Source organism: Schistocerca cancellata, chromosome 5 (genome assembly GCF_023864275.1).
Source record: "Schistocerca cancellata isolate TAMUIC-IGC-003103 chromosome 5, iqSchCanc2.1, whole genome shotgun sequence".
NCBI lineage: Eukaryota > Metazoa > Arthropoda > Insecta > Orthoptera > Acrididae > Schistocerca > Schistocerca cancellata.
In genome coordinates this window covers 66,913,822-66,929,163 of record NC_064630.1, presented here as the reverse complement: position 1 = coordinate 66,929,163, position 15,342 = coordinate 66,913,822, and positions in this window count along the sequence as shown.

Here is a 15,342-nt window from a genome sequence, read left to right as displayed (position 1 = left end):
AATTAAGAATTTCAATGCCAGTGTTGGGCTTATAGAAAAATGACTCTTCAAAATAATGTCAGACTTTGTAACGAAAATGTAAAAAAAAGACAGGTTCTATCACTGATCTTGTGATATGAAATTAAAGCGCTACAATGACAGCTTATTAATAGCACCACCATGTTATGATGACGAACTTGATTCACACTCTCCAAAAATTTTTGCTGTAAATACATTTAGAAAAACAACTTAGAGCAAGGAAATGTTTAACACAATTAGTGATTCCATCTGCATCTCATTAAGTCCATAATTATAATAAAATATACAACAAAGAAAGAAGCCACCTTTTGCCTAACATGTAGTCAGGAGCAGCATCAAGGAAAGAAAGACAATAGCAGATGATGCCACTCCAGCATTTGTTTTCTAAAAGAAACACAAATGAAAAGTTAATGCAAAATACTTTTAAGCTACTTTTATATTCAATCATATAATCTTTGGATTTGGAAAATTGTCAGTGTAACTCATACATGTTCTATTATGCATCCCCCTTGAATGACACTGGTACAGTTTTCCAAATAATTCGCTATTCCATTCAGCAAGTCACTAGCCCATTTACATTCCCCTAGTTGAAATCATTGTTTCTCACAAATGGAGTCATTCTACCTTTTTCTGACCTTGAAATCACTCAGTATACACTGCATTAAATCTCAGATACGCAAATTAATAAAGGCATCGGTTCTATTAATACAAGTAAGAGATGATTACATGTACATTAATATGTTTCCTTCTCTTTGCTCTATAGAGTCTGTCTTCTCAATGTTCTTTGTAAACATAAGACACATGGGAATGAACACTGAACTTCCATCTTACAAAACAATCAAACATTACTGTAAAATGTAAACCTTCATGGTCAGAGACATCACAATTAATAAAATGTTCCATGTTATTTTGCTATTTTAATGTGTCACATTAAAACCTAATATTTCGTCCCTCTTTGTGGAGGACATTTTCAAGGGTAATTACAGTTTCTTTGAGTGTCCGATTCACACCCTGGCTAGCTGTTGACTGCAGCAAGATTCTGTTTACGCGTACTCCCACACAGTGGCTTGATGTCACATGCTTTGAATACCCAAGCACAACTGGCTGTTGTCATTTCCATTGCCGCTGTTCCTATCAGCACCAAGATAGAGATTTCATTGCAAAGATGGACCTCGCCATGGACATCGAGAGTGAAGTTGATCATCATCTAGCCTATTGAACATGTCCTGTGGCTGCACAAAAAGCATTATTCAACATGGTGGCGTTGCTGTCAGGGTTCCTCTGAGACATAATCTATAGGTAGCGGTTATCAACTGCAGTAGTAGCCCATGGGTGGCCTGAGTGAGGCATGTCATCAACAGTTCCTGTCTCTCTGTATCTTCTCCATATCCAAATGACATCACTTTGGTTCACTACGAGGCACCTGGACACTTCCCTTGAGAGCCCCACATGGCACAGAGTAACAATGTGAAAACAATCGAACTGCGGTATTGACTGTCTAGGCATAGATGAACTACAGACAACACGAGCCGTGTACCTCCTTCCTGGTGGAATGACTGGAACTGATCGGCTGTCGGACCCCCTCCGTCTATTAGGCGTTGCTCATGCATGGTTGTTTACATCTTTGGCCAGGTTTAGTGACATCTCATCGCTGAACACTCAAAGGGACTTTTTTGATGTGTGTGTGTGTGTGTGTGTGTGTGTGTGTGTGTGTGTGTGTTTATAAAACAAAGATGCTGTAACTTACCAAACGAGAAAGCGCTGGTGTGTTGATAGACACAATAAAAAACACACATACAAATTTCGAGCTTTTGCAACCTAAGGTTGCTTCATCAGGAAAGAGGGAAGGAGAGGGAAAGACGAAAGGATGTGGGTTTTAAGGGAGAGGGTAAGGAGTCATTCCAATCCCAGAAGTGGAAAGATTTACCTTAGGGGGAAAAAGGGACAGGTATACACTTGCACACACACACATATCCATTCGCATGTATACAGACACAAGCAGACATATGTAAAGGCAAAGAGTTTGCGCAGAGATGTCAGTCGAGGCGGAAGCACAGAGGCAAAGATGTTGTTGAGTGACAAGTGATGTACGAGGGGCGGCAACTTGAAATTAGCGGAGGTTAAGGCCTGGTGGGTAACGGGAAGAGAGGATATATTGAAGGGCAAGTTCCCATCTCCGGAGTTCTGATACGTTGGTGTCAGTGGGAAGTATACAGATAACCCGAACGGTGTAGCACTGTGCCAAGATGTGCTGGCCATGCACCAAGGCATGTTTAGCCATAGGGTGATCCTCATTACCAACAACCACTGTCTGCCTGTGTCTGTTCATGCGAATGGACAGTTTGTTGCTGGTCATTCCCACATAGAAGGCTTCACAGTGTAGGCAGGTCAGTTGGTAAATCACGTGGGTGCTTTCACACGTGGCTCTGCCTTTGATCGTGTACACCTTCCGGATTACAGGACTGGAGTAGGTGGTGGTGGGAGGGTGCATGGGACAGGTTTTACACCGGGGGCGGTTACAAGGGTAGGAGCCAGAGGGTAGGGAAGGTGGTTTGGGGATTTCATAGGGATGAACCAAGAGGTTACAAAGGTTAGGTGGACGGTGGAAAGACACTCTTGATGGAGTGGGGAGGATTCCATGAAGGATGGATCTCATTTCAGGGCAGGATTTGAAGTCATATCTCTGCTGGAGAGCCACATGCAGAGTCTGATCCAGTCCCGGGAAGTATCCTGTCACAAGTGGGGCACTTTTGGGGTTCTTCTGTGAGAGGTTCTGGGTTTGAGGGGATGAGGAAGTGGCTCTGGTAATTTGCTTCTGTACCAGGTCGGGAGGGTAGTTGCAGGATGCGAAAGCTGTTTTCAGGTTATTGGTGTAATGGTTCAGGGATTCAGGACTGGAGCAGATTCATTTGCCACGAAGACCTAAGCTGTAGGGAAGGGACTGTTTGATATGGAATGGGTGGCAGCTGTCATAATGGATGTACTGTTGCTTGTTAATGGGTTTGATGTGGACAGATGTGTGAAGCTCACCACTGGACAGATTGAGGTCAACGTCAAGGAAAGTGGCATGGGATTTGGAGTAGGACCAGGTGAATCTGATGGAACCATAGGAGTTGAGGTTGGAGAGGAAATTCTGGAGTTCTTCTTCACTGTGAGTCCAGATCATGAAGACATCATCAATAAATCTGTACCAAACTTTGAGTTGGCAGGCTTGGGTAACCAAGAAGGCTTCCTCTAAGCGACCCATAAATAGGCTGGCGTACGAGGGGGCCATCCTGGTACCTATGGCTGTTCCCTTTAATTGTTGGTATGTCTGGCCTTCAAAAGTCAAGAAGTTGTGGGTTAGGATGAAGCTGGCTAAGATAATGAGGAAAGAGGTTTTAGGTAGGGTAGCAGGTGATCGGTGTGAAAGGAAGTGCTCCATCGCAGTGAGGCCCTGGACGTGCGGGATATTTGTGTATAAGGAAGTGGCATCAATGGTTACAAGGATGGTTTCCGGGGGTAACAGATTGGGTAAGGATTCCAGGCATTCGAGAAAGTGGTTGGTGTCTTTGATGAAGGATGGGAGACTGCATGTAATGGGTTGAAGGTGTTGATCTACATAGGCAGAGATTCATTCTGTGGGGGCTTGGTAACCAGCTACAATGGGGTGGCCGGGATGTTTGGGTTTGTTAATTTTAGGAAGTAGGTAGAATGTAGGGGTGCAGGGTGTCTGTGAGGTCATGAGGTTGATGGAGTCAGGTGAAAGGTTTTGTAGGGGGCCTAGGGTTTTGAGGATTCCTTGAAGCTCCGCCTGGATATCAGGAATGGGATTGCCTTGGCAAACTTTGTATGTAGTGTTGTTTGAAAGCTGACACAGTCCCTCAGCCACATACTCCCGACGATCAAGTACCTCGGTCATGGAACCCTTGTCAGCCAGAAGAATGATGATGGATCGGTCAGTCTTCAGATTACAGATAGCCTGGGCTTCAGGTGTGGTGATGTTGGGAGTAGGATTAAGGTTTTCCAAGAAAGATTGAGAGGCAAGGCTGGAAGTGAGAAATTCCTGGAAGGTTTGGAGAGGGTGATTTTGAGGAAGAGGAGGTGGGTCCCACTGTAACGGAGTACGGAACTGTTCCAGGCAGTGTTCAATTTGGATACTGTCTTGGGGAGTTGGATCATTAGGAGTAGGATTAGGATTATTTTTCTTTGTGGCAAAGTGATATTTCCAGCAGAGACTACTAGTGTAGGACAGTAAATCTTTGACGAGGGCTGTTTGGCTGAATCTGGGAGTAGGGCTGAAGGTGAGGCCTTTGGATAGGACAGAGGTTTAGGATTGGGAGAAAGGTTCCTCCAAACCAGGCCCTCCTTCCCGCCCGGAAGACTGCGCGGTCAACCGGGTGGGCTATCTACAAGCTAACTTGCAAAGACTGTAAAAAAATCTACATTGGACAGACAGGGAGAAATTTTAAAACTAGTTTCAAAGAACATACCATGGGAATGGCAAGCAAGAGGTACTGGCAGAAGTAAAGCTGTGGGTACCGGACGTGAGTCGTGCTTCGGTAGCTCAGTTGGTAGAGCACTTGCCCGCGAAAGGCAAAGGTCCCGAGTTCGAGTCTCGGTCGGGCACACAGTTTTAATCTGCCAGGAAGTTTCAATAAATCGCTATTTGGACAACACATAGATGCCAAGAAACACACAGAAATTAATATAGAAGAAAATCTAAGGGTATTGCATATGGGCCAGAAGGGACCCAAGATGGACATTTTGGAAATTTTAGAGATGTTCCTACACAATTAACATTATCCAGTGGCAATTCTTTATGAGCAAATAGTAAACTGTGATAATAATTATTTTGAAATCTTCGCAAATATTCTTAGTTCATGAGGATACTGCTTCTCCTTCTCAGCTATATTAAAATTGTATGACAATGTATATTGATACTACTTTTATTATAGTGTTTTAATTTTATAATGAAGACCTACAAAGTTTAAAGATTTCCTTATATAAGTCCTAAAATATTAATATATAATTTAGAAACAACTTTGTGGATAGTATCTATAATACAACAACTTATGTGGATTGACGGCAGCGTGATGAAGGAAGGATTGTGGTACACCGATGCCACGATATCGAATGCCGTGCTACAGCAGATGACATGTATGAGGAGGCTACTATGACTATGGAATCCTAGCCAAATAGGCTAAGGGGCACATCATATACTTCATACTTCTTTTTCTAATATGTTAATTTTATAATGGAGAGTACACTGATTTTGAAGTTTTTTACTAATTACCAGGAACAACTTTTATGGATAGCAGCCAGAACACACCACGACAATGCATGCCATGCAAAGATAATGCCGCTGCAGAAGTCCACACGGCTTGACAACAACATTTCGGGAGAATGGTTATGGTACGCCGTTACCATAACAATGAATACTGCGCAAAGATGGTATTACAACAGACGACTTATACGAAGTCGCTACCATGACGACAGCATCCCAACCACACAGGCTAGGGGGCGCTTGATATATACTATCGCCCATGGCAACGGCGTCCCTACCACAAAAGATATAGGGCTCTGCTCTATCCACAAATGATGTGAAAAATGAATGGGAAACAGTTACCTGAATTTTAAATAATTGTAAATTTCTTGAGGTTTAATTAGTTATATTTATTATTATTATTTATTATGTTTTATATTACAACTGGAACAAACTTTAAAATTTACGGTTCCTTGCTTAAGCATGTAACTACCGTTGCTCACCGTGGAGGGCGTTACTGTCTGCCCACGTGTTGTTGGCCGTTATTTAAGCTCACGCGGAGAGCCGACTATGCATAGTTACCAACCATGCACAGGCAGGGTGATGACTCCAGCAAGTGACCAAATGGGTATTAAAATCTGTTTATTTATGTAGCTTTGACTAATTGCTTGTAGATTACATACATGATTACTTACTAATATTATAGCTTTACAGTGTTAATTGCCCCAAAGATGACCCCATCGCAGGTTGAAACTGGTTGACGACAAAATAAATAATGCGATTATGACTGTCATTTTGAATAATTGCTTACTGAGCACTTCGTCTGGCTTGGTATGAAGCACAACTGCCACACCTGGACCCACACGTGTGTACCTTGCCAGTGTGGCAAGGTTGGCAGACACGCTCAACCTCCATTAGGAAAGTTTTACATTCCCAGAGGATGCCTTCGGCACATCCACACTGACATTGTTGGCCCCTCCCCCCTTCCGAGGGGTATAGATACACCTTATCAATCGTTGACCAAGTAACCCACTGGGTTGTGGTGGTCCCTCTTGTTGACATCACAGCCAAGATCATTGCTCGTTCTTTCATATCTTTGTGGGTCACATGATTCAGTTGTCCTCTTTCCCACACAACTGACCAGGGATGACAGTTCGAGTCCATCCTCTTTACATGGCTGGCGAACTCTGTGGTATTACTAAATTCCACACCACAGTCTACCACCCACAGGCGAATGGCATGGTCGAACGATGGCACCACACCTGCAAGGCCGCGCTTATGTGCCACGGCGGCTTATGGTCCGAGGCCTTCCCTTGGGTCCAGCTGGGCATCCGCTTAGCACACAGAGAAGACCTAGAAGACCTGAATGCATCACTCGCTGAGATTCTATATGGCAAGCCAGTCCTCCTTCCAGCAGACTTCGTGGAGGACTCACCGTCAGCCAGTACTATGGACCTTCCGGCTCTGGTTGAAAAGGTATATGCACATGTCGCACACCTCCGTATGCCTCCCCCCCCCCCCCCCCCCCCGCCCCCGCCTCATCCCCATTCCACACTGCCTGTGTTCGTCCACAAGGACCTTGCATCTTGTGAATTTGTGGTGCTGCATGATGACTCAGTGCAAGCGGCCTTGCAACCACCTTATTTGGGGCCTCACTGAGTGTTACGTTGGTGTGTGAACATGTTCGTAATTCATCTACATGGACGACCACAGACCATGTCTGTTAATCACCTGAAACCAGAGTGGTCACTCTCCAACCCGCCTTCTGATGCTTCCGATGTGCCTTCCGTCACTGCTGCCCTGCCTCCCGATGCCGCCGACCTACCCTCGACCGACGCCTTTGTGCATATGCAGCAGTTGGCTGAACAGGACTCTTGTAGCACAGTTTCCAACGCACCTACTTTTCACACCGGCCACTGCCGACAATTGCCGCACTGGCATGAGGATTACAATTTCAAGTGATGGTGCTTCCCTCCACCGTGCTCCACACTACCATGGGGGAGGGAGGGGGGGGGGGGTGCTCTGTGGCATCTGGCGTTGAGTGCCCTATCTTTGACTCTGACCTCTTTGTTCTATGTCTCACTCGGTCCACAACTTTGTGTACTGCCATGCTTTCTTCTTCATGCTTCGTGTGTAATAACTGTATTTACAATATTTAAAGTGTGTTATTACGACCACCATAACATGATAACTACAGATTCTACAACAAATCGATGTCAAGCGTACTGGACTGTAGTTTTATGGATCACTTCTACTCCCCTCCTTGTAGATGGGTGTGGCCAATGCATTTCTACAAGAACTGGCTACAGTTTTTTGTCCAAGGATCTACAAGAGATTATAGTTAGAAGACTGACTAGCTGCAAGGTTGGTATAGAATCTGACAGGGATTCCATTAAACACTGAAGTTTTGTTCAGTTTTAATGATTTCCCAACACGTCTGACACTAATACGTATTTGATTCATCTTTTTAGTGGTACGAGGATTAAACTCGGGCCATTCTCCTGGGTTTTATGTTAACAGTCCCAGAACACTTCTGTCAAACTTTCAACCGAAATCCTCAGCCTCACAGAAGTTTCAGTCCAATCCAAAGACCTCATCTCAATCCCTACACCAAACTTTAACCATGTTGGACTTTTCAAAAACCTTCTCTCCTTCTCTTGGTCCCCCAATGGCAACACTTCTTTGCCATCATTCCCTACAACCAAAGTCAACCTAATCCCATCATTGAACCCTGCCTCTCCCAGTTCATACCACCACCCAACCATGATCCTCACCCCCTCCCACATAATAACCCTGTGGTTACCTTCAAGGGATTCCTCACCTCAAACCTGACCTCTCCAACCTCCTCCAATTCCTTTCCTTATAACATCAACCTTTCAGCAGAAGGAAGGGTAGCCACACACAGCCTCAATGCAGATCCTCACCTAGTTATCCTACCTGCAGACAAAGGTTTCACCACCAAATTGCAGTGACCTCTTGGCAGAAGATTTTTGCCAACTGTGTGACCTCTTGCAATGTTACTGCGAAAAATTGTGATGCTGAGTTGTAAATTAAATACAGCAGCTCTCATTGTCTTCACTGGGGATGATCAATTCAGCTTCTCTTTCCTGTGCACATTAGTTACTAAAAAAATGAAATGAAATTGCTGCTGACGCTATTAAGCAGTAAGACAATATTTCAGTAAACAGTTAAAAGTGCCTTGAGTCCCCAAAATAGTGGCATGTAAGCTCGCTTTTAAAAAAAACTGACAACTGCTGGAAAACATTAGCTATATTCACTACTAATCATTAAAGGAGAATAAACTGCAGACAAACACACACTTAATTAGAGGCAAACTGGCACATAACTATAAATTATAAGTGCTGTTTTGTGATAAAAATCATCAGTGTCCCTCACAGGTAAAACACAGACAAAGTCCAACTTTAATGTTTAGAAACAAGAGTGCAAAACCCACATCTCACAAGAATCACAGATCGAGATGGTCACCAAGCAGGAAGGGCTCTGAGTATTCTAAACCCAGCTATTGGACTACCCATAAAATTTTTATCTTCCTAAAACATGTGCAGCTAGGATCACCGCCCATCTAACCTAAATGTTACTTTAAGTAGCTTTTATAGAACACTCTCTGACCAACACAGGTTCTGCCATAACCATGTCACACCAAACTCTGTTGACATCGTGATGCCTGTCGCATTTATATAGTCTTGGACTACCCCCTTTGCGAAACTCCCTTATGCGTCAGTTAATGAAGTTCACAGTTTCACCAGCCTCACTTACTTCTTTTGATACAGAGAGATTAAGATGTGAAGATGAAGCCATTAGCTGCTCACTGAAATTCCAGTGTACAGTGTTATATGATATTCTATTGTATGTATAACGGTTTGCCCAATAATTAAAGCTGAACAACTGTAAACTTAATGCAGTGCTTAGGAGAGTTTGTGGCAGCATGCAGTCAGTTAAGTGGACCTATTTTTGGACAGCCACGTTTGAGGTTTGCGATATATAGCGCGCGGACCTTCAGTTCGTTGCAAACTTTTGAATTGGAGCGACTTTGTGTTTATGTATAGCAATATCAAACTCATCATTAAAGTGCTTATCTCTGCATGTGGAATCTCAGCGTATTCATTTAAGCCATTGTACCTACTTCCACACTGGTGATCCCGAAGACAAGTGCTCCGAACTGTTTTTGTGTTTTTCGTATCATATTTTGTTGCTACGCTATGTGATCTTTCAACAGCCAACAGCAGCACCTTACTTATCAGCAAACCAGATGCCATCCCAGCTTCCAGCTATGCAACCAGAACTTCTGGACATTAACTTTCATCATTTTTTTACTGTGCCTGTGAGTGCTTCAGTTAATAGGACCCAAGCAGTTGCTGCCATATTGCCTCGGACTGTGCCTTCATACATGTACGGACATATTGCTCAAGAGAGTGATGTATCATGAACTGTGCCTCGTGCTCCGATATATACTGCATCAAATTTCATACAACATGGGTTCGCTGACTCATACAACATGGGTTTGCTGTCCCGTGGAGTCTTGCCTCAGACGAGGTCGAGTCTGCCTCGCTGCATGCTGGTAGCCGTGTTTCTCACCAAATTACAACTCTCTCCCGTGCCTACAGCGAATTTCAAGCAATGCATTATTGATATGGGAGATGCTACTACCTTGCAGCAACATTTCCTGACACCCTGGCTACAACAGGAACCTTGGTTGTCTGATAAAGTTTCTGGGACCCCACGTCCCTCTGTCCCCAGTGTTACCACTACCACACAAACAGTTACGGGCAATCAACCCCCAAGTAATGCTGTGTTATCGGATGTCCCGCTTGCCAAATTTCCGAAGTTGCCTACATTTGTAAAGGACCAGCCACACACCTGGTTTGCACTGGCGGACTCTCTTTTTTGTGCTGCTGGTGTCCACTCTGAGGAGTTGAAATTTGTGTGCCTCACCAGCCATTTACACGACCATTTGGACTTAATCAATGACACTGTGATGCATCTGTCCCCCCCTCTACAATACACAAATACTGAACAAATTATCTGTGAACGTTTGTCTCTATCTTTTGACAAACTCATTCACCACATTATTCAAAAGGAACATTTCGGCGACCTCTCTCCCTCCGCAGTGTGGCATCGTCTAGGTGCCCTTGTAACACGTGATTTTCTGCCAGATGCAGCACTGTGGTTGATCTGGTTAATGAAATTTTTGAAAACATTACAACTACTACTCCTGCTCTCACATCAAGCACGCTGGATGAGAAACTGTTTGTGCGGACCGTGCTTTCAAGATAATTTCACATTCCAACTTTACCCACTCAGGCGAGTGACGTCAGCGAAGTACTGCCCCCTCCACCACCCTCTATCGGGCACGCTCATCCATGCAATCAGCAACCAGTATGAGTGCTTCTATCTGGCAGCCTAAACCGTGAACCCTGTGCTTTGCAGCCTGCCACGACTCGGGCGGTCTCAAGTGATGCGCAGCGCAGCGTAGCAGCAACCTCTGGTACTACCGTGGCCACTCAACCACACCCACATTATCCATTATGTTGGTTTAACACCACATTTGGCGATGCTGCTTGCAACTGTCATTGACCATGTGTGGCAGAAAACACACAATGCAAGATGCATTAGGCACCTTGTCTCGCGCAAAAAGTACATGGTGCCACAGTCATGAGCAGTCAGCACATTTTGTCTCACCTGTCGGCGGATGTCTTTATGTGCACGATGCTAACCTCAACAAAAAATTTTTTGATTGACAGTGGGGCTGACACAAGCATCATTCCCCCGTCACTTGCACCTCTGAATCTGTGACCCTTGCCTACATCACTACGGGCTGCAAATGATTCAAACATCAACGTGCTTGGTTCAGCTCCACTCGTTGAAATTATCACCTCTCTGCAGTTTCCATGGACATCCTTGTAGCAGAAGTCAGTTACCCAGTGCTAGGTATTGATTTCCTACACCACCAGTCATTTTCTATCAATACAGCAGACAATACCCTGCGTCATCTACATGACTATTCCTCTCACGTCCGCCTCTCGAGCACAACCCATGCACCTTCATGACAGTTCTCTTAGTTATTTGACAGCTGAGTGTGTTCTGCTTACAACTCAGCTCACGAGTGCAACTTGTGACCTTCTAGTTCAATGCCAACAGATTAATGACCTCAAAACAAATAAAGCCATGTTACAATGGCTCATCGAGGATACCTCTCATGCCCTCGACCTCGCCAGACGTGAGATCTCCAGCCTTCACAGCACCAGCTGCTCAGTCTCACCACCAGCCGCCTACAAAGATCACCGTGTGATGGATGATATTAAGGTCAGTGTTCCTGCCTCACCTAGTGAACAGTGTGATTCCCTGCCTCACCTAGTGAACAGTGTGATTCCCTCCCCCAACTGCGGAGGTTTTTGGATGTCACCAATGGTGCATGTCATAAATTAAACACTACTGAAGGCCCCCCTGTTAGACATAAAGCTCAGAGACTGAACCCTCATAAACTCAGGGATTGTTCTCCCCTCATCCAGCAATTGGTCATCACCAATTCATCTCGTTCCAAAAAGAGGCAGCTCATTCAGACTCTGTGGGGATTACCGTTGACTAAACTAAAGAACTATTTTGGACAATTACCCAGTCCCCATATACTGGACTTTGCACAACAACTGAGTGGTTCTCAAATATTCAGCGTGGTAGATTGCAAGAAAGCATATCATCAAATCCCAATGCACTCTGATGACATACATAAAACTGCTACCATCACGCCCTTTGGCCTTTTCGAGTATTGCTACATGCCATATGGTTTAAAGAATGCAACACAGACATGGCAACACTTCTTGGACTCCCTCCTTTTTGTGCTACCATTTTGCTATGCATAGCTTGACGATATTCTAATTTTCTCATCATCATCATCATCATCATAAGAACACGAACATCATCTCAGTGCAATGTTTCATATCCTATCCGATAACAGTGTGGTAATCAACGAGGACAAAACGCATGCACTTCAGTCACCTTTCTTGGCCCCAAAGTGTTGGCTGCAGGTATTAGATGCATCTCAGACAGAACTGTGCTGGTTAGCCAGCTATCCCCACCTGAAAAGTACCACAACTTGTATCGTTTTTGGGGATGATTAATTTCTTCCATCACCACATCCCTAAGGCTGTGTCACTACAAACACCATTGACAGATGCTCCGTCAGGTCCACATACAACTGTGGACCGAGGAAATGGAACACGCATTTGCGGATTTGAAACAGGCCCTCGCGCAAGCTGTCACCTTAGCTCATCTGGTCGCAGATGCCAAAATCTCCAGCACCATGGATGCCAGAAATTCTTCCAACAGCACATTGGAGATGAAGTTATTGCCCTCCCAGAAGAAATGGTTTGCATTCGACTGGGAGCTATTTGCTGTGTACAAGGCTATATGTCATTTCTGTGAAGACTTTGGGAGCAGGTACGTTACGGTCTTCACCGACCACCGCTGCCTCACAGACGCTTTAATCAACCCACTTGTGAACCCCCCTTCCCACCGGTCTCACCACATGGAGCTTATTGCCCAATGCACAAATGAATTTCGCTACATACGGGGAGCAGACAATGTTGTGGCCGATTATCTCTCCTGCATCTCTTCCATAGATAGTGTCATTGACTTCGATGCACTCGCCTGAGCACAACATCATGATGCATAAATCATGAAATTACTCACAGACAATTCCACGGTTCTTAAGATTGAGCCTCACATGCTCCGTGAGTCAAGCATCCCACTCCAGTGTGATATCTCAACTGGTTCTCCCTGCCCACTCATCCCATCATCCGTGAACCGACAGATTTTTGATTCCATACATAACCATGCCCACTAAGGCATCAAGGCCATGACCAGGCTCATCACTGGACGCTTTGCATGGCCTGGAATTAAAGCTCAGAGCCGCGGCTGGACACAGGCGTGTGTTGCATGCCAACGCTCCAAGGTTGGTAGGCATGTGCCACCCCCTGACTGTCAAGTTTGGTGTACCCCCAGGTCACTTTAGACATGTACACCTTGATTTGGTCGGTCCACTGCCAAATGGTCCAAATGGCTCTAAGCACTATGGGACTTAACATCTGAGGTCATCAGTCCCCTAGACTTAGAACTACTTAAACTTAACTAACCTAAGGACATCACACACATCCATGCCCAAGGCAGGATTCAAACCTGCGACCATAGCAGCAGTGCGGTTCTGGACTGAAGTGCCTAGAACCGGGTCCACTGCCCCCTCACAAAACTATAGATACAGCTTGTTAATTATCGATAGGGTGACCCGTTGGGTGGAGGCTACCCCTATGGCGGACATTTCTGCACACTCTGTTGCTTGTTATTTCATAGCCACAGGGATTTCACACTTTGGCTGTCAATTATATGTTACAAAAGATCAAGGCTGGCAGTTTGGATCTATACTTTTCTCCAAATTATGCGAACTCTGTGGGGTGGCGTGATTCCGGACTAATGCCTGCCACCCTCAAAGTAACGGCCTCGTGGAGTGGTGGCATCGGACCCTACAAGAGCCCTCATATGCCACAACTCCTCGTGCCCTGACACATTACCCTGGGTTCTCCAGGGAATTCGTGCATTCTTCAAGGAGGACCTCCGGATTGCCCTTAGCAGAGCTGGTGCACTCCCATATTTCTCGGCAGTGTGTGCCACCTCCTGGTTCTCAGTCCACTCCGACTGTGTTTATCCACAAGGAACTAGATGAGTGCGATTATGTGATGTTATGCAACGACTCAGTGCGCGCAGCTTTACAATGCCCATATTCCGGCCCTCATATAGTGTTAGCTCATGCAACAAACACATTTGACATTCTCCTACATCACCGACCTCTTACTGTTTCAGTTCACAGACTGAAGCCAGCACGGAATGTTGCAGACAATGTTGTGGGCGAGCCTGCCCATGTAGAGCCGCCTACATCACCTCATGAGGTTTTCGCTGATACCGACGTCTCACCGCCAGATGCCTGCTTGGCACTGGCTCCAACTCCAGCCTACCCAAGTCTGACCCCTGATGGTGAGGGTTCCCCTTCCTCACCACTCACCCACTATTCCCCCTCCCCTCCTAACTCTTTCACCTTCCAAACAGATGTGTCCTGTTTTGCTCTGGATGACATCTCTCTACAGGTACATGACAATTTCAGCCTTCACGCTCTTCCCTGCTCAGCTGATGACTCTCCCAACTCTTCCATTTCTGTCATCAAACATCCCCCAGGTGCGGAGATCAATACGGCCTCTTCTTTCATTGATGCTACAGGCCTATCACCATCCCACTCACTCCTGTCCCCCTGACCACTTCTGTGATCCACATTGCTCACGCGTGGGCTGCTTATTATGCTCACCTGTCTGGCATAAGGACTATGGCATTCCTTCCCCTCCCTCCCTCACCCATCAGCTGCAACTCGCACATGCCCTGCCTACAAACCCAGATGTACTTACTGCTCCTGTATCTTCATCTGTGTGCAGTGTCCCTGATGCCTCCCCCCCCCTCCCCCCAGCATAATGCCATGAGTGCTCTGCACTGCTGATGGGGGAGGGGGGGGGGGGGGCTCTGTGGCGGCATGTAATCGGTCAAGTGACCTATCTTTGGACTGCCATCTTTTAGGTTTGGAACAGATATGCGTGGATCTTCAATTCATTGTGAAACTGTGTGTTTATGTATAGCAATATCAAGCTCATCATTAAAGTGATCTTTATATGTGGAATCTTAGCATATTCATTTAAGCCATCATACCTACTTACACAAGTTCTTCCTCTTTGTGCTATAAATCCATAAAATATTATTAGAATTATTAATTTGACACCATTTCTTTACTGGAATTTTACTTCTCTTTTCATTCCACTACTCAGAATTTAGATATTTTTGATAGTGCGTTACCTATGGATGAAACTAGATAAAATTATAAACAAATGAAAGAAGCATACAATAAAAATTATAAATCTTAAGAACTAAATGTTGTAAACTGTCTGTTACATCATCCAACAATGCATTCTGCCTTGATGTATACTTATTTTGTGGTACATTTCATGTGAATTTTCATTTAATTTCAAGTA